At 46.3% G+C, this 21,144-nt stretch overlaps 1 non-coding gene across 1 annotated transcript; it reads left to right on the top strand.

Annotated features, from left to right (window-relative positions):
- Positions 1 to 20,373: 20,373 nt before the first annotated feature.
- On the top strand, positions 20,374 to 20,456 carry TRNAL-CAG (transfer RNA leucine (anticodon CAG)). The gene has a single exon. It is a non-coding gene; the product is annotated as a tRNA-Leu (tRNA).
- Positions 20,457 to 21,144: the final 688 nt, after the last annotated feature.

Genomic DNA, 21,144 nt, shown 5'->3' on the forward strand with positions numbered 1-21,144 from the left:
CACTTAGACAATGAAGACTCATCAGGTAATGGCTAGTCTTATTGTCCTTCGTTTGGGGGCGGGTTGTGTAGGAAAGTACCATCTTGCCTGGCATGTTACCCCCATTTTTCACTGTACAGGGAGTGCAGAATTATTAGGCAAGTTGTATTTTTGAGGATTAATTTTATTATTGAACAACAACCATGTTCTCAATGAACCCAAAAAACTCATTAATATCAAAGCTGAATATTTTTGGAAGTAGTTTTTGGTTTGTTTTTAGTTTTAGCTATGTTAGGGGGATATCTGTGTGTGCAGGTGACTATTACTGTGCATAATTATTAGGCAACTTAACAAAAAAAAATATATACCCATTTCAATTATTTATTATTACCAGTGAAACCAATATAATATCTCAACATTCACAAATATACATTTCTGACATTCAAAAACAAAACAAAAACAAATCAGTGACCAATATAGCCACCTTTCTTTGCAAGGACACTCAAAAGCCTGCCATCCATGGATTCTGTCAGTGTTTTGATCTGTTCACCATCAACATTGCGTGCAGCAGCAACCACAGCCTCCCAGACACTGTTCAGAGAGGTGTACTGTTTTCCCTCCTTGTAAATCTCACATTTGATGATGGACCACAGGTTCTCAATGGGGTTCAGATCAGGTGAACAAGGAGGCCATGTCATTAGATTTCCTTCTTTTATACCCTTTCTTGCCAGCCACGCTGTGGAGTACTTGGACGCGTGTGATGGAGCATTGTCCTGCATGAAAATCATGTTTTTCTTGAAGGATGCAGACTTCTTCCTGTACCACTGCTTGAAGAAGGTGTCTTCCAGGAACTGGCAGTAGGACTGGGAGTTGAGCTTGACTCCATCCTCAACCCGAAAAGGCCCCCCAAGCTCATCTTTGATGATACCAGCCCAAACCAGTACTCCACCTCCACCTTGCTGGCGTCTGAGTCGGACTGGAGCTCTCTGCCCTTTACCAATCCAGCCACGGGCCCATCCATCTGGCCCATCAAGACTCACTCTCATTTCATCAGTCCATAAAACCTTAGAAAAATCAGTCTTGAGATATTTCTTGGCCCAGTCTTGACGTTTCAGCTTGTGTGTCTTGTTCAGTGGTGGTCGTCTTTCAGCCTTTCTTACCTTGGCCATGTCTCTGAGTATTGCACACCTTGTGCTTTTGGGCACTCCAGTGATGTTGCAGCTCTGAAATCTGGCCAAACTGGTGGCAAGTGGCATCGTGGCAGCTGCACGCTTGACTTTTCTCAGTTCATGTGCAGTTATTTTGCGCCTTGGTTTTTCCACACGCTTCTTGCGACCCTGTTGACTATTTTGAATGAAACGCTTGATTGTTCGATGATCACGCTTCAGAAGCTTTGCAATTTTAAGAGTGCTGCATCCCTCTGCAAGATATCTCACTATTTTTGACTTTTTTGAGCCTGTCAAGTCCTTCTTTTGACCCATTTTGCCAAAGGAAAGGAAGTTGCCTAATAATTATGCACACCTGATATAGGGTGTTGATGTCATTAGACCACACCCCTTCTCATTACAGAGATGCACATCACCTAATATGCTTAATTGGTAGTAGGCTTTCGAGCCTATACAGCTTGGAGTAAGACAACATGCATAAAGAGGATGATGTGGTCAAAATACTCATTTGCCTAATAATTCTGCACTCCCTGTATATATGTTGTTTTAGTTGTATGTGTCACTGGGACCCTGGTAACCCAGGGCCCCAGTGCTCATAAGTGTGCCTGAATGTGTTACCTGTGTAGTGACTAACTGTCTCACTGAGGCTCTGCTAATCAGAACCTCAGTGGTTATGCTCTCTCATTTCTTTCTAAATTGTCACTAACAGGCTAGTGACCAATTTTACCAATTTACATTGGCTTACTGGAACACCCTTATAATTCCCTAGTATATGGTACTGAGGTACCCAGGGTATTGGGGTTCCAGGAGATCCCTATGGGCTGCAGCATTTCTTTTGCCACCCATAGGGAGCTCTGACAATTCTTACACAGGCCTGCCACTGCAGCCTGAGTGAAATAACGTCTACGTTATTTCACAGCCATTTTACACTGCACTTAAGTAACTTATAAGTCACCTATATGTCTAACCTTTACCTGGTAAAGGTTAGGTGCAAAGTTACTTAGTGTGAGGGCACCCTGGCACTAGCCAAGGTGCCCCCACATTGTTCAGAGCCAATTCACTGAACTTTGTGAGTGCGGGGACACCATTACACGCGTGCACTACATATAGGTCACTACCTATATGTAGCTTCACCATGGTAACTCCGAATATGGCCATGTAACATGTCTATGATCATGGAATTGCCCCCTCTATGCCATCCTGGCATTGTTGGTACAATTCCATGATCCCAGTGGTCTGTAGCACAGACCCTGGTACTGCCAGACTGCCCTTCCTGGGGTTTCACTGCAGCTGCTGCTGCTGCCAACCCCTCAGACAGGCAGCTGCCCTCCTGGGGTCCAGCCAGGCCTGGCCCAGGATGGCAGAACAAAGAACTTCCTCAGAGAGAGGGTGTGACACCCTCTCCCTTTGGAAAATGGTGTGAAGGCAGGGGAGGAGTAGCCTCCCCCAGCCTCTGGAAATGCTTTGTTGGCCACAGATGTGCCCAATTCTGCATAAGCCAGTCTACACCGGTTCAGGGACCCCTTAGCCCCTGCTCTGGCGCGAAACTGGACAAAGGAAAGGGGAGTGACCACTCCCCTGACCTGCACCTCCCCTGGGAGGTGTCCAGAGCTCCTCCAGTGTGCTCCAGACCTCTGCCATCTTGGAAACAGAGGTGCTGCTGGCACACTGGACTGCTCTGAGTGGCCAGTGCCACCAGGTGACGTCAGAGACTCCTGCTGATAGGCTCCTTCAGGTGTTAGTAGCCTTTCCTCTCTCCTAGGTAGCCAAACCCTCTTTTCTGGCTATTTAGGGTCTCTGTCTCTGGGGAAACTTTAGATAACGAATGCATGAGCTCAGCCGAGTTCCTCTGCATCTCTCTCTTCACCTTCTGATAAGGAATCGACCGCTGACCGCGCTGGAAGCCTGCAAACCTGCAACATAGTAGCAAAGACGACTACTGCAACTCTGTAACGCTGATCCTGCCGCCTTCTCGACTGTTTTCCTGCTTGTGCATGCGGTGGGGGTAGTCTGCCTCCTCTCTGCACCAGAAGCTCCGAAGAAATCTCCTGTGGGTCGACGGAATCTTCCCCCTGCAACCGCAGGCACCAAAAAGCTGCATTACCGGTCCCTTGGGTCTCCTCTCAGCACGACGAGCGAGGTCCCTCGAATCCAGCGACGCTGTCCAAGTGACCCCCACAGTCCAGTGACTCTTCAGCCCAAGTTTGGTGGAGGTAAGTCCTTGCCTCACCTCGCTGGGCTGCATTGCTGGGAACCGCGACTTTGCAGCTACTCCGGCCCCTGTGCACTTCCGGCGGAAATCCTTCGTGCACAGCCAAGCCTGGGTCCACGGCACTCTAACCTGCATTGCACGACTTTCTAAGTTGGTCTCCGGCGACGTGGGACTCCTTTGTGCAACTTCGGCGAGCACCGTTTCACGCATCCTCGTAGTGCCTGTTTCTGGCACTTCTCCGGGTGCTACCTGCTTCAGTGAGGGCTCTTTGTCTTGCTCGACGTCCCCTCTCTCTGCAGGTCCAATTTGCGACCTCCTGGTCCCTCCTGGGCCCCAGCAGCGTCCAAAAACGCCAAACGCACGATTTGCGTGTAGCAAGGCTTGTTGGCGTCCTTCCGGCGGGAAAACACTTCTGCACGACTCTCCAGGGCGAGAGGGATCCGTCCACCAAAGGGGAAGTCTCTAGCCCTTTTCGTTCCTGCAGAAACCTCAGCTTCTTCTGTCCAGTCGAAGCTTCTTTGCACCCGCAGCTGGCATTTCCTGGGCATCTGCCCATCTCCGACTTGCTTGTGACTTTTGGACTTGGTCCCCTTGTTCCACAGGTACCCTAGATTGGAAATCCACAGTTGTTGCAATGCTGGTTTGTGTCTTTCCTGCATTATTCCTCTAACACGACTCTTTTGTCCTTAGGGGAACTTTAGTGCACTTTGCACTCACTTTTCAGGGTCTTGGGGAGGGTTATTTTTCTAACTCTCACTATTTTCTAATAGTCCCAGCGACCCTCTACAAGGTCACATAGGTTTGGGGTCCATTCGTGGTTCGCATTCCACTTTTGGAGTATATGGTTTGTGTTGCCCCTATCCCTATGTTTCCCCATTGCATCCTATTGTAACTATACATTGTTTGCACGGTTTTCTAAGACTATACTGCATATTTTTGCTATTGTGTATATATATCTTGTGTATATTTCCTATCCTCTCACTGAGGGTACACTCTAAAATACTTTGGCATATTGTCATAAAAATAAAGTACCTTTATTTTTAGTATAACTGTGTATTGTGTTTTCTTATGATATTGTGCATATGACACTAGGTGGTACTGTAGTAGCTTCACACGTCTCCTAGTTCAGCCTAAGCTGCTCTGCTAAGCTACCATTATCTATCAGCCTAAGCTGCTAGACACCCTATACACTAATAAGGGATAACTGGGCCTGGTGCAAGGTGCAAGTACCCCTTGGTACTCACTACAAGCCAGTCCAGCCTCCTACATTGGTTGTGCAGTGGTGGGATAAGTGCTTGAGACTACTTACCACTCTTGTCATTGTACTTTTCATAAGAGAAAAATATACAAAACAAGGTCAGTGTATATACACATAGCCAAAAAGTTTTGCATTTCCTCTTTTCACTCTTTTCAAAGTGCTGAAAAGTACTTCTAAACTTTCAAAAAGTTCTTAAAAGTTTAAAACTTTTTTTTCTGTCTTTCCAAAAAGTTCTGAAAACTTTTTTCTCTTTTTCTATCACTTCAACTCTCTCTAAAAAATGTCTGGCACAGGAAAAAATGTTGAACTGTCCAAACTTGCATATGATCACCTTAGCTGGAAAGGAGCAAGGAGTCTCTGCATAGAGAGAGGTTTGAGTGTAGGGAAGAATCCTTCTTTAGAACTGTTAATTAATATGCTTAGAGTACAGGATAAGGCCATAAGTGCCCAATCTGTAGAAAAAGTAGCTAATGGTTCTCAATCTGATCCAGGGACTCCCCCAGGAAAAGGTTCAGGAAAGAAACTTCTCAGCCTGCCCATTACTAGACAGTCTAGCATAGTTGGTACAGAGGTTGAATCACACCATACTAATGGTGTGCTCTCACATTATACTGGTAGCCAAGCTGTTAGGGTGCCCTCTGTAAGGGACAGGTCTCCTTCTGTTCATTCCCATCATACCTCTGTATCTAGAAATGTCCCTCCCACCCACCCTGATGACAGATTGTTAGAAAGGGAGCTCAATAGATTGAGAGTGGAACAAACCAGACTGAAGCTCAAGAAGCAACAGCTGGATTTGGATAGACAGTCTTTAGAAGTAGAGAGGGAAAGACAGAAGTTGGGTTTAGAAACCCATGGTGGCAGCAGCAGTATTCCCCATAGTCATCCTGCAAAAGAGCATGATTCCAGGAATCTGCACAAGATAGTTCCCCCTTATAAGGAGGGGGATGACATTAACAAGTGGTTTGCTGCACTTGAGAGGGCCTGTGCTGTACAGGATGTCCCTCAAAAGCAGTGGGCTGCTATCCTATGGCTATCATTTACTGGAAAAGGTAGGGATAGGCTCCTTACTGTAAAAGAAAATGATGCTAATAATTTCCAAGTTCTTAAGAATGCACTCCTGGATGGTTATGGCTTAACCACTGAACAGTACAGGATAAAGTTCAGAGAGACCAAAAAGGAGTCTTCACAAGACTGGGTTGATTTTATTGACCAGGCAGTGAAGGCCTTGGAGGGGTGGTTACATGGCAGTAAAGTTACTGATTATGACAGCCTGTATAACTTGATCCTGAGAGAGCATATTCTTAATAATTGTGTGTCTCATTTATTGCACCAGTACTTGGTGGACTCTGATCTGACCTCTCCCCAAGAATTGGGAAAGAAGGCAGACAAATGGGTCAGAACAAGAGTGAACAGAAAAGTTCATACAGGGGGTGACAAAGATGGCAACAAAAAGAAGGATGGTAAGTCTTCTGACAAGGGTGGGGACAAATCTAAAAATGAGTCTTCATCAGGCCCACAAAAACACTCTGGTGGGGGTGGTGGGTCCAAATCCTCCTTTAATCAGAACAAGGAAAAGAAACCATGGTGCTATTTATGTAAAATAAAAGGCCATTGGACAACAGATCCCAGTTGTCCAAAGAAAGGCACCACAGCTCCTACCACTACAACCCCTACTGCTACACCTAGTGTCCCTACTAATAGCAGTGGTGGTGGGAGCAAACCTACTAATAGCCAATCCAAGGGAGTAGCTGGGCTCACTTTTGGTAATTTAGTTGGGGTTGGTCTGATTAGGGAGACCACAGAGGCTACTTTAGTCTCTGAAGGGGCCACTTTGGTTGCTTGCCCCCATAACTTGGAGAAGTACAAGCAACTAACCCTAATAAATGGTGTTGAGGTCCAGGCCTACAGGGACACAGGTGCCAGTGTCACAATGGTGATTGAGAAACTGGTGCACCCTGAACAACACATACTTGGACACCAGTACCAAGTAACCGATGCTCACAACATAACACAAAGCCACCCCATGGCTGTTGTAAATCTCAACTGGGGGGGGGTAACTGGTCCAAAGAAAGTTGTGGTAGCTTCAGATTTACCTGTAGACTGTCTATTAGGGAATGATTTGGAGACATCAGCTTGGTCAGATGTGGAGTTGGAGGCCCATGCAGCAATGCTGGGCATCCCAGGGCATATTTTTGCTTTGACAAGGGCTCAGGCCAAAAAGCAAAAAGGACAGGGAAGCTTGGATCCTGGAACAATGGACCAAGTGCTCCCTAAAGCTAGGGCTAGTAGAAGCAAACCACTTCCTACTATCCCTCCCTCTACAGTGGATTCTAATTCTGAGGAAGAAGAATTCCCTCCCTGTGCAGAACCTACACCAGAGGAGCTGGAAGCAGACACTGCTGAGCTTTTGGGTGAAGGGGGGCCTGCCAGAGAGGAGCTGAGTGTGGCACAGCAAACCTGTCCCACATTAGAGGGTCTCAGACAGCAAGCTGTCAAACAAGCTAATGGGGATGTCAGTGACTCTCACAGAGTTTACTGGGAGGACAACCTCTTGTACACTGAGCATAGGGATCCTAAACCTGGAGCTGCCAGGAGATTAGTGATTCCTCAGGAGTACAGAAAGTTCCTCCTAACACTGGCACATGACATTCCCCTAGCTGGGCACCTGGGTCAAATGAAAACTTGGGACAGATTGGTACCATTGTTTCATTGGCCTAGGATGTCTGAGGACACAAAGGAATTTTGTAAGTCCTGTGAAACCTGTCAAGCCAGTGGCAAGACAGGTGGCACCCCAAAGGCACCCCTTATTCCACTGCCTGTGGTTGGGGTTCCCTTTGAAAGGGTAGGGGTTGACATAGTTGGCCCCCTTGACCCTCCTACTGCTTCAGGCAATAGGTTTATCTTGGTGGTAGTGGACCATGCCACAAGATATCCTGAAGCAATTCCTTTAAGGACCACTACAGCTCCTGCAGTGGCAAAAGCCCTCCTGGGAATATTTTCCAGGGTGGGCTTCCCAAAGGAAGTAGTATCAGACAGAGGAAGCAATTTCATGTCTGCATACTTAAAGGCCATGTGGAAGGAGTGTGGTGTAACTTACAAGTTCACAACACCCTATCATCCACAAACAAATGGACTGGTGGAGAGATTTAATAAAACTCTCAAAGACATGATTATGGGACTCCCTGAAAAACTCCGCAGGAGATGGGATATCCTTCTACCATGCCTCCTTTTTGCCTACAGGGAGGTACCCCAGAAAGGAGTGGGCTTCAGCCCCTTTGAACTTCTTTTTGGACACCCTGTTAGGGGTCCACTCACACTTGTAAAGGAGGGTTGGGAACAACCTTTAAAAGCTCCTAAGCAGGATATTGTGGATTATGTACTTGGCCTCAGATCAAGGATGGCTGAGTACATGAAAAAGGCCAGTAAAAACCTTCAGGCCAGCCAAGAGCTCCAGAAGCAATGGCATGATCAAAAGGCTGTTTTGGTTCAGTACCAACCAGGGCAGAAAGTGTGGGTCTTGGAGCCTGTGGCCCCAAGAGCACTCCAAGATAAATGGAGTGGACCCCACACAATTGTTGAAAAGAAGGGTGAAGTCACCTACTTGGTTGACTTAGGCACTGCCAGGAGTCCCCTTAGGGTGCTCCATGTCAACCGCCTGAAACCCTACTATGACAGGGCTGATCTCACCCTGCTCATGGCAACAGATGAGGGACAGGAAGAAGACAGTGATCCTCTACCTGATCTCTTCTCTTCCACAGAACAAGATGCTCTTGTGGAAGGTGTAGTTTTGGCTGATTGTCTTACTGCTGAGCAGAAAGATAATTGCATAAATCTCCTAGGACAATTTTCAGAACTCTTCTCCATTGTGCCAGGCACCACTTCTTGGTGTGAGCACACTATAGATACTGGAGACAGTTTACCTGTCAAAAGTAAGATCTATAGGCAGCCTGACCATGTCAGGGACTGCATAAAGCAAGAAGTTCAGAAAATGTTGGAACTAGGAGTGGTTGAGCACTCTGACAGTCCATGGGCTTCTCCTGTGGTACTGGTACCAAAACCCAATTCTAAAGATGGAAAGAAGGAAATGAGGTTTTGTGTAGACTATAGAGGTCTCAACTTGGTAACCAAAACTGATGCTCACCCTATACCCAGGGCAGATGAGCTTATAGATACACTGGCATCTGCCAAGTATCTAAGCACTTTTGATTTGACTGCAGGGTATTGGCAGATCAAATTGTCAGAAGATGCTAAACCTAAGACTGCATTTTCCACCATTGGAGGACATTACCAGTTTACTGTAATGCCTTTTGGTTTGAAAAATGCACCTGCCACTTTTCAGAGGTTGGTGAACACAGTCCTGCAAGGGCTGGAAGCTTTCAGTGCAGCATATTTGGATGATATAGCTGTCTTTAGCTCCAGCTGGGATGATCACCTGGTCCACCTTTGGAAAGTTTTGGAGGCTCTGCAAAAGGCAGGCCTCACTATCAAGGCTTCAAAGTGCCAGATAGGGCAGGGTAAGGTGGTTTATCTGGGACACCTTGTTGGTGGGGAACAGATTGCACCACTTCAGGGGAAAATCCAAACTATTATTGATTGGGTTCCCCCTACCACTCAGACTCAGGTGAGAGCCTTCCTAGGCCTCACTGGGTATTACAGGAGGTTCATTAAGAACTATGGCTCCATTGCAGCCCCTCTTAATGACCTCACATCCAAGAAAATGCCTAAAAAGGTATTATGGACAGCAAACTGTCAGAAAGCTTTTGAGGAGCTGAAGCAGGCCATGTGCTCTGCACCTGTCCTGAAAAGCCCTTGTTACTCTAAAAAATTCTATGTCCAAACTGATGCATCTGAATTAGGAGTAGGGGCAGTCCTATCACAACTTAATTCTGAGGGCCAGGATCAACCTGTTGCTTTTATTAGTAGAAGGTTGACCCCTAGAGAAAAGCGTTGGTCTGCCATTGAGAGGGAGGCCTTTGCTGTGGTCTGGGCTCTGAAGAAGTTGAGGCCATACCTGTTTGGCACTCACTTCATTGTTCAGACAGACCACAAACCTCTACTTTGGCTAAAACAAATGAAAGGTGAAAATCCTAAATTGTTGAGGTGGTCCATATCCCTACAGGGAATGGACTATACAGTGGAACATAGACCTGGGAGTAGCCACTCCAATGCAGATGGACTCTCCAGATATTTCCACTTAGACAATGAAGACTCATCAGGTAATGGCTAGTCTTATTGTCCTTCGTTTGGGGGCGGGTTGTGTAGGAAAGTACCATCTTGCCTGGCATGTTACCCCCATTTTTCACTGTACAGGGAGTGCAGAATTATTAGGCAAGTTGTATTTTTGAGGATTAATTTTATTATTGAACAACAACCATGTTCTCAATGAACCCAAAAAACTCATTAATATCAAAGCTGAATATTTTGGGAAGTAGTTTTTGGTTTGTTTTTAGTTTTAGCTATGTTAGGGGGATATCTGTGTGTGCAGGTGACTATTACTGTGCATAATTATTAGGCAACTTAACAAAAAAAAATATATACCCATTTCAATTATTTATTATTACCAGTGAAACCAATATAATATCTCAACATTCACAAATATACATTTCTGACATTCAAAAACAAAACAAAAACAAATCAGTGACCAATATAGCCACCTTTCTTTGCAAGGACACTCAAAAGCCTGCCATCCATGGATTCTGTCAGTGTTTTGATCTGTTCACCATCAACATTGCGTGCAGCAGCAACCACAGCCTCCCAGACACTGTTCAGAGAGGTGTACTGTTTTCCCTCCTTGTAAATCTCACATTTGATGATGGACCACAGGTTCTCAATGGGGTTCAGATCAGGTGAACAAGGAGGCCATGTCATTAGATTTCCTTCTTTTATACCCTTTCTTGCCAGCCACGCTGTGGAGTACTTGGACGCGTGTGATGGAGCATTGTCCTGCATGAAAATCATGTTTTTCTTGAAGGATGCAGACTTCTTCCTGTACCACTGCTTGAAGAAGGTGTCTTCCAGGAACTGGCAGTAGGACTGGGAGTTGAGCTTGACTCCATCCTCAACCCGAAAAGGCCCCCCAAGCTCATCTTTGATGATACCAGCCCAAACCAGTACTCCACCTCCACCTTGCTGGCGTCTGAGTCGGACTGGAGCTCTCTGCCCTTTACCAATCCAGCCACGGGCCCATCCATCTGGCCCATCAAGACTCACTCTCATTTCATCAGTCCATAAAACCTTAGAAAAATCAGTCTTGAGATATTTCTTGGCCCAGTCTTGACGTTTCAGCTTGTGTGTCTTGTTCAGTGGTGGTCGTCTTTCAGCCTTTCTTACCTTGGCCATGTCTCTGAGTATTGCACACCTTGTGCTTTTGGGCACTCCAGTGATGTTGCAGCTCTGAAATCTGGCCAAACTGGTGGCAAGTGGCATCGTGGCAGCTGCACGCTTGACTTTTCTCAGTTCATGTGCAGTTATTTTGCGCCTTGGTTTTTCCACACGCTTCTTGCGACCCTGTTGACTATTTTGAATGAAACGCTTGATTGTTCGATGATCACGCTTCAGAAGCTTTGCAATTTTAAGAGTGCTGCATCCCTCTGCAAGATATCTCACTATTTTTGACTTTTTTGAGCCTGTCAAGTCCTTCTTTTGACCCATTTTGCCAAAGGAAAGGAAGTTGCCTAATAATTATGCACACCTGATATAGGGTGTTGATGTCATTAGACCACACCCCTTCTCATTACAGAGATGCACATCACCTAATATGCTTAATTGGTAGTAGGCTTTCGAGCCTATACAGCTTGGAGTAAGACAACATGCATAAAGAGGATGATGTGGTCAAAATACTCATTTGCCTAATAATTCTGCACTCCCTGTATATATGTTGTTTTAGTTGTATGTGTCACTGGGACCCTGGTAACCCAGGGCCCCAGTGCTCATAAGTGTGCCTGAATGTGTTACCTGTGTAGTGACTAACTGTCTCACTGAGGCTCTGCTAATCAGAACCTCAGTGGTTATGCTCTCTCATTTCTTTCTAAATTATCACTAACAGGCTAGTGACCAATTTTACCAATTTACATTGGCTTACTGGAACACCCTTATAATTCCCTAGTATATGGTACTGAGGTACCCAGGGTATTGGGGTTCCAGGAGATCCCTATGGGCTGCAGCATTTCTTTTGCCACCCATAGGGAGCTCTGACAATTCTTACACAGGCCTGCCACTGCAGCCTGAGTGAAATAACGTCTACGTTATTTCACAGCCATTTTACACTGCACTTAAGTAACTTATAAGTCACCTATATGTCTAACCTTTACCTGGTAAAGGTTAGGTGCAAAGTTACTTAGTGTGAGGGCACCCTGGCACTAGCCAAGGTGCCCCCACATTGTTCAGAGCCAATTCACTGAACTTTGTGAGTGCGGGGACACCATTACACGCGTGCACTACATATAGGTCACTACCTATATGTAGCTTCACCATGGTAACTCCGAATATGGCCATGTAACATGTCTATGATCATGGAATTGCCCCCTCTATGCCATCCTGGCATTGTTGGTACAATTCCATGATCCCAGTGGTCTGTAGCACAGACCCTGGTACTGCCAGACTGCCCTTCCTGGGGTTTCACTGCAGCTGCTGCTGCTGCCAACCCCTCAGACAGGCAGCTGCCCTCCTGGGGTCCAGCCAGGCCTGGCCCAGGATGGCAGAACAAAGAACTTCCTCAGAGAGAGGGTGTGACACCCTCTCCCTTTGGAAAATGGTGTGAAGGCAGGGGAGGAGTAGCCTCCCCCAGCCTCTGGAAATGCTTTGTTGGCCACAGATGTGCCCAATTCTGCATAAGCCAGTCTACACCGGTTCAGGGACCCCTTAGCCCCTGCTCTGGCGCGAAACTGGACAAAGGAAAGGGGAGTGACCACTCCCCTGACCTGCACCTCCCCTGGGAGGTGTCCAGAGCTCCTCCAGTGTGCTCCAGACCTCTGCCATCTTGGAAACAGAGGTGCTGCTGGCACACTGGACTGCTCTGAGTGGCCAGTGCCACCAGGTGACGTCAGAGACTCCTGCTGATAGGCTCCTTCAGGTGTTAGTAGCCTTTCCTCTCTCCTAGGTAGCCAAACCCTCTTTTCTGGCTATTTAGGGTCTCTGTCTCTGGGGAAACTTTAGATAACGAATGCATGAGCTCAGCCGAGTTCCTCTGCATCTCTCTCTTCACCTTCTGATAAGGAATCGACCGCTGACCGCGCTGGAAGCCTGCAAACCTGCAACATAGTAGCAAAGACGACTACTGCAACTCTGTAACGCTGATCCTGCCGCCTTCTCGACTGTTTTCCTGCTTGTGCATGCGGTGGGGGTAGTCTGCCTCCTCTCTGCACCAGAAGCTCCGAAGAAATCTCCTGTGGGTCGACGGAATCTTCCCCCTGCAACCGCAGGCACCAAAAAGCTGCATTACCGGTCCCTTGGGTCTCCTCTCAGCACGACGAGCGAGGTCCCTCGAATCCAGCGACGCTGTCCAAGTGACCCCCACAGTCCAGTGACTCTTCAGCCCAAGTTTGGTGGAGGTAAGTCCTTGCCTCACCTCGCTGGGCTGCATTGCTGGGAACCGCGACTTTGCAGCTACTCCGGCCCCTGTGCACTTCCGGCGGAAATCCTTCGTGCACAGCCAAGCCTGGGTCCACGGCACTCTAACCTGCATTGCACGACTTTCTAAGTTGGTCTCCGGCGACGTGGGACTCCTTTGTGCAACTTCGGCGAGCACCGTTTCACGCATCCTCGTAGTGCCTGTTTCTGGCACTTCTCCGGGTGCTACCTGCTTCAGTGAGGGCTCTTTGTCTTGCTCGACGTCCCCTCTCTCTGCAGGTCCAATTTGCGACCTCCTGGTCCCTCCTGGGCCCCAGCAGCGTCCAAAAACGCCAAACGCACGATTTGCGTGTAGCAAGGCTTGTTGGCGTCCTTCCGGCGGGAAAACACTTCTGCACGACTCTCCAGGGCGAGAGGGATCCGTCCACCAAAGGGGAAGTCTCTAGCCCTTTTCGTTCCTGCAGAAACCTCAGCTTCTTCTGTCCAGTCGAAGCTTCTTTGCACCTGCAGCTGGCATTTCCTGGGCATCTGCCCATCTCCGACTTGCTTGTGACTTTTGGACTTGGTCCCCTTGTTCCACAGGTACCCTAGATTGGAAATCCACAGTTGTTGCATTGCTGGTTTGTGTCTTTCCTGCATTATTCCTCTAACACGACTCTTTTGTCCTTAGGGGAACTTTAGTGCACTTTGCACTCACTTTTCAGGGTCTTGGGGAGGGTTATTTTTCTAACTCTCACTATTTTCTAATAGTCCCAGCGACCCTCTACAAGGTCACATAGGTTTGGGGTCCATTCGTGGTTCGCATTCCACTTTTGGAGTATATGGTTTGTGTTGCCCCTATCCCTATGTTTCCCCATTGCATCCTATTGTAACTATACATTGTTTGCACTGTTTTCTAAGACTATACTGCATATTTTTGCTATTGTGTATATATATCTTGTGTATATTTCCTATCCTCTCACTGAGGGTACACTCTAAGATACTTTGGCATATTGTCATAAAAATAAAGTACCTTTATTTTTAGTATAACTGTGTATTGTGTTTTCTTATGATATTGTGCATATGACACTAGGTGGTACTGTAGTAGCTTCACACGTCTCCTAGTTCAGCCTAAGCTGCTCTGCTAAGCTACCATTATCTATCAGCCTAAGCTGCTAGACACCCTATACACTAATAAGGGATAACTGGGCCTGGTGCAAGGTGCAAGTACCCCTTGGTACTCACTACAAGCCAGTCCAGCCTCAGGAAACAGTCGAGAAAGCCGGCAGGATGAGGTGCTACAATGTTGCTGGTAGTTGTCTTGTTACTTTGTTGTGGTTTTGCAGGCGTCCTGGAGCAGTCAGCTGTCGATCCTTGGCAGAAGTCGAAGAGAGAAGTGCAGAGGAACTCTGGTGAGCTCTTGCATTCGTTATCTGGTGAGAAACCCACAGGAGAGACCCTAAATAGACCTCAGAGGAGGATTGGCTACCTAACCAGGTAAGAGCCTATCAGGAGGGGTCTCTGACGTCACCTGCTGGCACTGGCCACTCAGAGGTCTCCATTGTGCCCTCACACCTCTCCATTCAAGATGGCAGAGGTCCGGGACACACTGGAGGAGCTCTGGGCACCACCACTGGGGTGGTGATGGACAGGGGAGTGCTCACTCCTCTTTCCTTTGTCCAGTTTCGTGCCAGAGCAGGGGCTGGGGGCTCCCTGAACCGGTATAGACTGACTTATGCAAGGAGGGCACCATCTGTGCCCTTCAAAGCATTTCCAGAGGCTGGGGGAGGCTACTCCTCCCCAGCCCTTAACACCTATTTCCAAAGGGATAGGATGTAACACCCTCTCTCAGAGGAAATCCTTTGTTCTGCCTTCCTGGGACTGGACTGGGCTACCCAGACCCCAGGAGAGCAGAAACCTGTCTGAGGGTTGGCAGCAGCGGTAGCTGCAGAGAAAACCCCAGAGAGCTAGTTTGGCAGTACCCGGGGTCCATGCTGGAGACCCTGGGATGCATGGAATTGTCCCCCCAATACCAGAATGGTATTGGGGGCACAATTCCATGATCCTAGACATGTTACATGGCCATGTTCAGAGTTACCATTGTGAAACTACACATAGGTATTGACCTATATGTAGTTCACACATGTGTAATGGTGTCCCCACACTCACAAAGTCCAGGGAAATTGCCCTGAACCATGTGGGGCCACCTTGGCTAGTGCCAGGGTGCCCTCACACATAGTAACTTTGCGCCTAACCTTCACAAAGTGAGGGTTAGGCATATAGGTGACTTATAAGTTACTTAAGTGCAGTGTAAACTGGCTGTAAAATAACATAGACATTATTTCACTCAGGCTGCAGTGGCAGTCCTGTGTAAGAATTGTCTGAGCTCCTGGGTGGCAAAAGAAATGCTGCAGCCCATAGGGATCGCCTGGAACCCCAATACCCTGGGTACCTAGGTACCATATACTAGGGAATTATAAGGGTGTTCCAGTGTGCCAATCAGAATTGGTAAAATTAGTCACTAGCCTGCAGCGACAATTTTAAAAGCAGAGAGAGCATAAACACTGAGGTTCTGGTTAGCAGTGCCTCAGTGATACTGTTAGGTACCACACAGGGAACACATACAGGCCACAAACTTATGAGCACTGGGGTCCTGGCTAGCAGGATCCCAGTGACACATATCAAACACACTGACAACATAGGGTTTTCACTATGAGCACTGGGCCCTGGCTAGCAGGATCCCAGTGAGACAGTAAAACACCATGACATATACTCACAAACAGGCCAAAAGTGGGGGTAACAAGGCTAGAAAGAGGCTACCTTTCTACACACCTGGCCCCACTGGCTCTGCTGGTGCCTCCTGGCGATGTGGATTCTGGGGCCTGGTGTCCCACACACTGCACACAGCGTCCCACGCAGTGGGAGAGATGAAAGCGCTTTATAGTGCCTGCTGGACCTGCCTCACTGGCTATGCTGGTGCCTCCTGGCACTGTGGATTCTGGAGCTTGGAGTCCCACGCACTGCACACAGCATTTGTGTTTTACATTTCTGTTTATATGCACCCCTACCAAAAGCATTTTTAGAATCTGTGCCCCCATAACAGTTCTGCAATGTTTTTGACCTGCCTCAAAGTTGTCTGTTGATATTGTATTTGGCAGTGTTTCTACATGTTTCATCCACGGCATATTGGATAGTTGCAGTCAAGATATGAGTAGTCTAATATTTTGTTTAGTGATTTCATATATTGGATTACAGACAAATAGATTCTTCTTTGAGTCTCTGTGGAGCAATTTGTACATGGATTGACGCGGTGACAGGCATTCCTGTTTATTTCTTTTTGTGGGGTGCGCAGTTATCCGCTGCATTTTTGTCAATGGCATTGCTCCGGCCAAGAAATGAGGTGCAAGGCTTAACAACAGAGGTACACTGAGCTACTTGGCTTGGTGTTCTTGCTGTCTTCTTATATAAGCACCACCTCCCAACTCCTCAAGATCACCTCAGTCAACCAAATACCATGAATAGTTTACGGGCAGGCTCGCTTGGTGAAATGAATTGATCAGGGGAGGGAGGAGAAGGACTATGCAATGGAGGTGGTTGTGATCCAGTTGCCTTTTAACATGACGGCATCTGCATTGCATGACAGAGAAGCAGTGGAGCAAGCAGCAGCACCCAGAACCAATCCTAGCATTTTTGGGTCTCGGGATGAATGGAATGGGCAAAGTCTCTCTAATTTGCATATGATGTGACATCATAGGAAATGACACAACAAAAAGTGACAAATAATTGGCCATTAATTATCTGGAATCATTGAAGCGACTTTACAAGAAACAACCTTCCCGGTGCATATATCAATAAAATGATGAAAATGTAAATGCTAACCAAAAAAAAATGAACACATACGTTCTAAAGCTGTAGTAAATGAAAATGCATTATGTTTGTCACACTGGCTAGAAAAGTTCTGGCCCAGGTCTCTCCAAAACTTATATTTTTTAGGTCGAGCGTCCAAGCGCTCTGACCTGTTGTAATCTATCTGAGGGCTTTTAACCACGCCCACCGCACGCCCATCACTATCACTCGTTCGTGGGCTGGCCTTTCAAAAATCCTTTGTTATTATTGGTAAATGCCTTATGTTTGTCCCTCATTGGGGTAGTGTTGTTACTGCATTGACCATCTACTTTGTTACATGGATAATTGCACGATTGCTGATAATTTGACTGCGAGCTAATTTCTTTTTCTTTTTGTGTCTCTCTTTTGGGCTCACGCTCATGGTAGCTGTGGTCGTTTGAATCAGCTTGCTTATGTCAACTGTTTTACTTTTCATTTTCAAGTTTATGTGGCAAGAAAAGTCCAGTTAGGAATTTACAGCGCTAATTACTCTACCTCTAGCAAAGCCGGGACCCATTGCATTGCAAATGCTTGTTTTTAAATTGTCTGTGCTATTACAGATGGGGACTGAAATCTACAATCATCTTGGAACCGATTGTCAGAAGTGTTGGTGCTTTTTATTTAACAAGCAGACTGTGTTTTTCGTATTTTCTGTCAATGGGCACTTATAGGCCAATTTCTAAAGCTCTGTCTGCCACTTGTTGAGCCCTGTAGTTCTTTACAGTAAATTGATAATGCCAGATCGAGTTTTTGAATGTGCTCGGATGCTTATTTATAATTCCCCATGATGCCTCCTGAATGTTCTGTTATGTCCAGATGGGATGAAGGATAATATCCAAAAGTGTTTGGCTAGATTTGGTTGCTCAGCGCCCTCATTGCATGGATGCTTCAGTCTTCTAAACCCTGCCCTTGATAGGAGTTGCTCCAGTACTCTGAATGTTTTGGTTCAGAAATCCTTTTCATCTGTGTGAAGAGGGAACAGCCCACTACTGTCCATATTGTACATTTTGCATTTCATCGTAAACATTCGGGCATCTCTCTCATCTGTCCTTTTCTCCCCGTCCGTCTTTCACCGAGGCAAGTGCTCCCACTCGCCTGGGTGAAGAGATATTCTCATCAGCATCCTCCCTGCCAATCCTTCATCTCCTCTGAGACTGCCACTTGAGTCTTGGTTATGTAAGGCTTTTGGCCTGATGTACCCATCTCCTGCCCCCTTCTCCCCCTCTGAGGGCCCTGCAGATATGGTTTCCTTCCCACCGACTGTTCAGTCTCTCTGATATGGTAAAGACATGTTTTGATCTTTTTTGTTACTCCCGCATATATTTATTTATTTATTTATTAGTTTAATAGACACACAACTACCCAAAGGTGTGTTAGCACTGAGCTGAAAGTAAGACATCAAGTGGATGGCAGATTATTGAAAGAGATGCATTATTAGAGATTTGCGAAATTTTAGAAGATTCGACTCGAAACTTAACTTGATAGGAGTTTGTTCCATGCATAAGCTGTAACCCCTGAAAAGGCTTGTCCCCCAAATCTTGCCTTACGGAACTTAGGCACAGCTACTAAATTGAGAGAGGCTGAACGTAGCAATTTGGGGGCAATATGCTTTTTGAACAAGTTGGCTATTTAGTTAGAACGATGTGCCAGGTAGAAGGCTTTGTGGCAGAGACAAAGTGGGCTGAATTAATAGCCCCTAGCACCTACTTACGTAAAAAAGTTTGACACTAGTCACCCTAACTACCGCCATGGTGCGCTGTGTCTTAGATACGGCGCACACATGGTGGCTTTAGGGGGCACTAAGGGGCGCAAGAAAAGTGGCACTGCACTGGGTGCAGCATCACGTTTCTTAAATCAGGGCCAAAGTGCTTTGAACCAACATCTTTTCTGTGTGGGGAGCCAATGAGGTTACCTATTTTGTATTGAAGTTTTGTAACATTTATGAAGGTCATGTATCAGTCTTGTGGCAGTGTTCTGGATTAGCAGCATTTTTTTAATTAGATGGGCTGGAAGACTAACATACAATGCATTACAATAATTCATCCTGCTAATCGTCCGTTCTTGAATCAGTAACTGCCTAGCTGTTTGTGGGATAAATGGCAGAATCTTTTTATAATTCCTTCATAATCAAGAAGCAGATGGTTGTAAATTTTTTCACACAAGGTTTAAATCACATTTTAGTATCAAATACAACTCCTAGATAACAACAACAATAGCTGCTGGGCTGGGACAAGGCCCTAATGATCGGGGCCACCACGAGGGATACCTAGGAGGGACTGCAAAACACCAACACTTAAATTTTAACAGAGTTCAGATGGAGCGAATTAGCTTTCATCCATTTAGCCACTTACACATGTACTCTAGCCCACTGGTACCCAGCCTGTGGTCCGGGCACCCCTGGAGGTCTGCAAAGCCTCCTCATGGGGTCCACGACTATTTTGAAAATTAAATGATATTAACAGATTAGGACCCCAGCTTTCAGTAATGACTCAGTAGGGGTGTTCCCGGATTCCAATAATGATTCAGTAGGGGTCCCGGGGTTCCAGTAATGATAAAGTGGGGGTCCACAGAACTCAAAAGGTAGGGAACCACTGCTCTAGACCCTTCCTTTCTTCCCCCTGTGAAGAGGGGCACAGTGTTTAGATATGGAGACTCGGCGGAGAGTGGCGAGTAATGTTATCAGCTCTCCGACTCTGGCAATTTGGGATGAATTGATACAGTATGACAACCTGCATCCCTCCCCAGCCAAAAATCCTGCCTGGCTGTAGTGAGAATAAGCAATGCTCTGCCTCTGGGTGTGAGTTCTTTTCCTGGACTAAAAAGTCCAGGTATGGGGTGAACCTCAACGGTTCAGGACCAGGTGTGCTTTGTGGTGCTTGTTGTCTAATCAGGCAGGAAGCCAGGTTAGGCCATATCTTTGCTAGCTAACCTAGGATCATCCGTAATTTAACACATTATCCTACTAATTGAACGTGCAACATAATTTTCTCTCAAGAAAACCGATACATTTTCGATCATTTGTTTGCAAACTCTTCCTTTGCATGCATTTATTCACTGTCTATTGAATATCTACAGTATGCGTGGTTGGAGAGTTTACCAGATGTCAGTGGAACAGAGCCACACAGCAAGTCGCAGTTTGTATTGAAACATAATGCTAAGGTATCCGGTCTAATAATGGCAAGTTATTGTAACTTGGACTCGTGTGCTGTTTCATTTGTTTAGACGACAGTTGTGCTGAAGTTCATAAAAAAAATGATAGTAAATAAAATAACTGCATACCTGGTGACATAGGGTATACATTTAATTAACGAAAGCTATCCCCAGGTGTCAGGATGGCCGAGTGGTTTAAGGCGCTGCATTCAGGTTGCAGTCTCCTCTGGAGGTGTGGGTTTGAATCCCACTTCTGACAATAAATATTTTTTTCTCTCTTAAGAAACAATGCCTAATGCGCATGATATGTTTTAACCTGATATAAACGTCTTCAGTGTGTGCTCTACGATTTACATTTCGTAGGCACTTTGAAATTTATATTCAAAGCAGGAACTCAAGTAAGTACACTTAATTTTGAGATGTTTTAAAAAACAAATCTAAAATACAATTTTTATTGTATTTTAACTAAGTATTTCAGAGTTTCGGGGTTGCAGTGGGGACGGTACGGGTATGTGCGTGTGTGTTGTTATCAACAAACAAAACAAAACTTTCTTTGTGTGCCAGGCTTGGAAAGCCCGCCATTTCTGTCCCGTTTACAGTCTTTTGCTGGCAGTTCTAATGTCCGCCACAAGGTGTCGCCGTCTCCAATGTTGGAAATTCCTCTGCAAGCGAGTAAAGTAAATAGGATGCTGTGCATGGTCATTGCAAATTTATTTTCCCAGACGAGCTTAGTGAAAATGCAGCGTTTTGTGCATTTCAGATGTTTTGTGCAAATAAAGTCACCCTCCAGTGCTTGGGGAGAAATGGAGTGACATAGAGGGCCTGTCAGGAGATGCTGTCCGAGGTGCTGATATTGGGCTCACACTCGGTGAGGCTGATCTGTAGCTGACTATTTGATGACCTGAAGATGAAGACTGACTCTGCTGATCCATCCTGGATAGGTAGCT

The sequence above is a fragment of the Pleurodeles waltl genome, chromosome 4_2 (genome assembly GCF_031143425.1).
Source record: "Pleurodeles waltl isolate 20211129_DDA chromosome 4_2, aPleWal1.hap1.20221129, whole genome shotgun sequence".
NCBI classification, from domain to species: Eukaryota; Metazoa; Chordata; class Amphibia; order Caudata; family Salamandridae; genus Pleurodeles; species Pleurodeles waltl.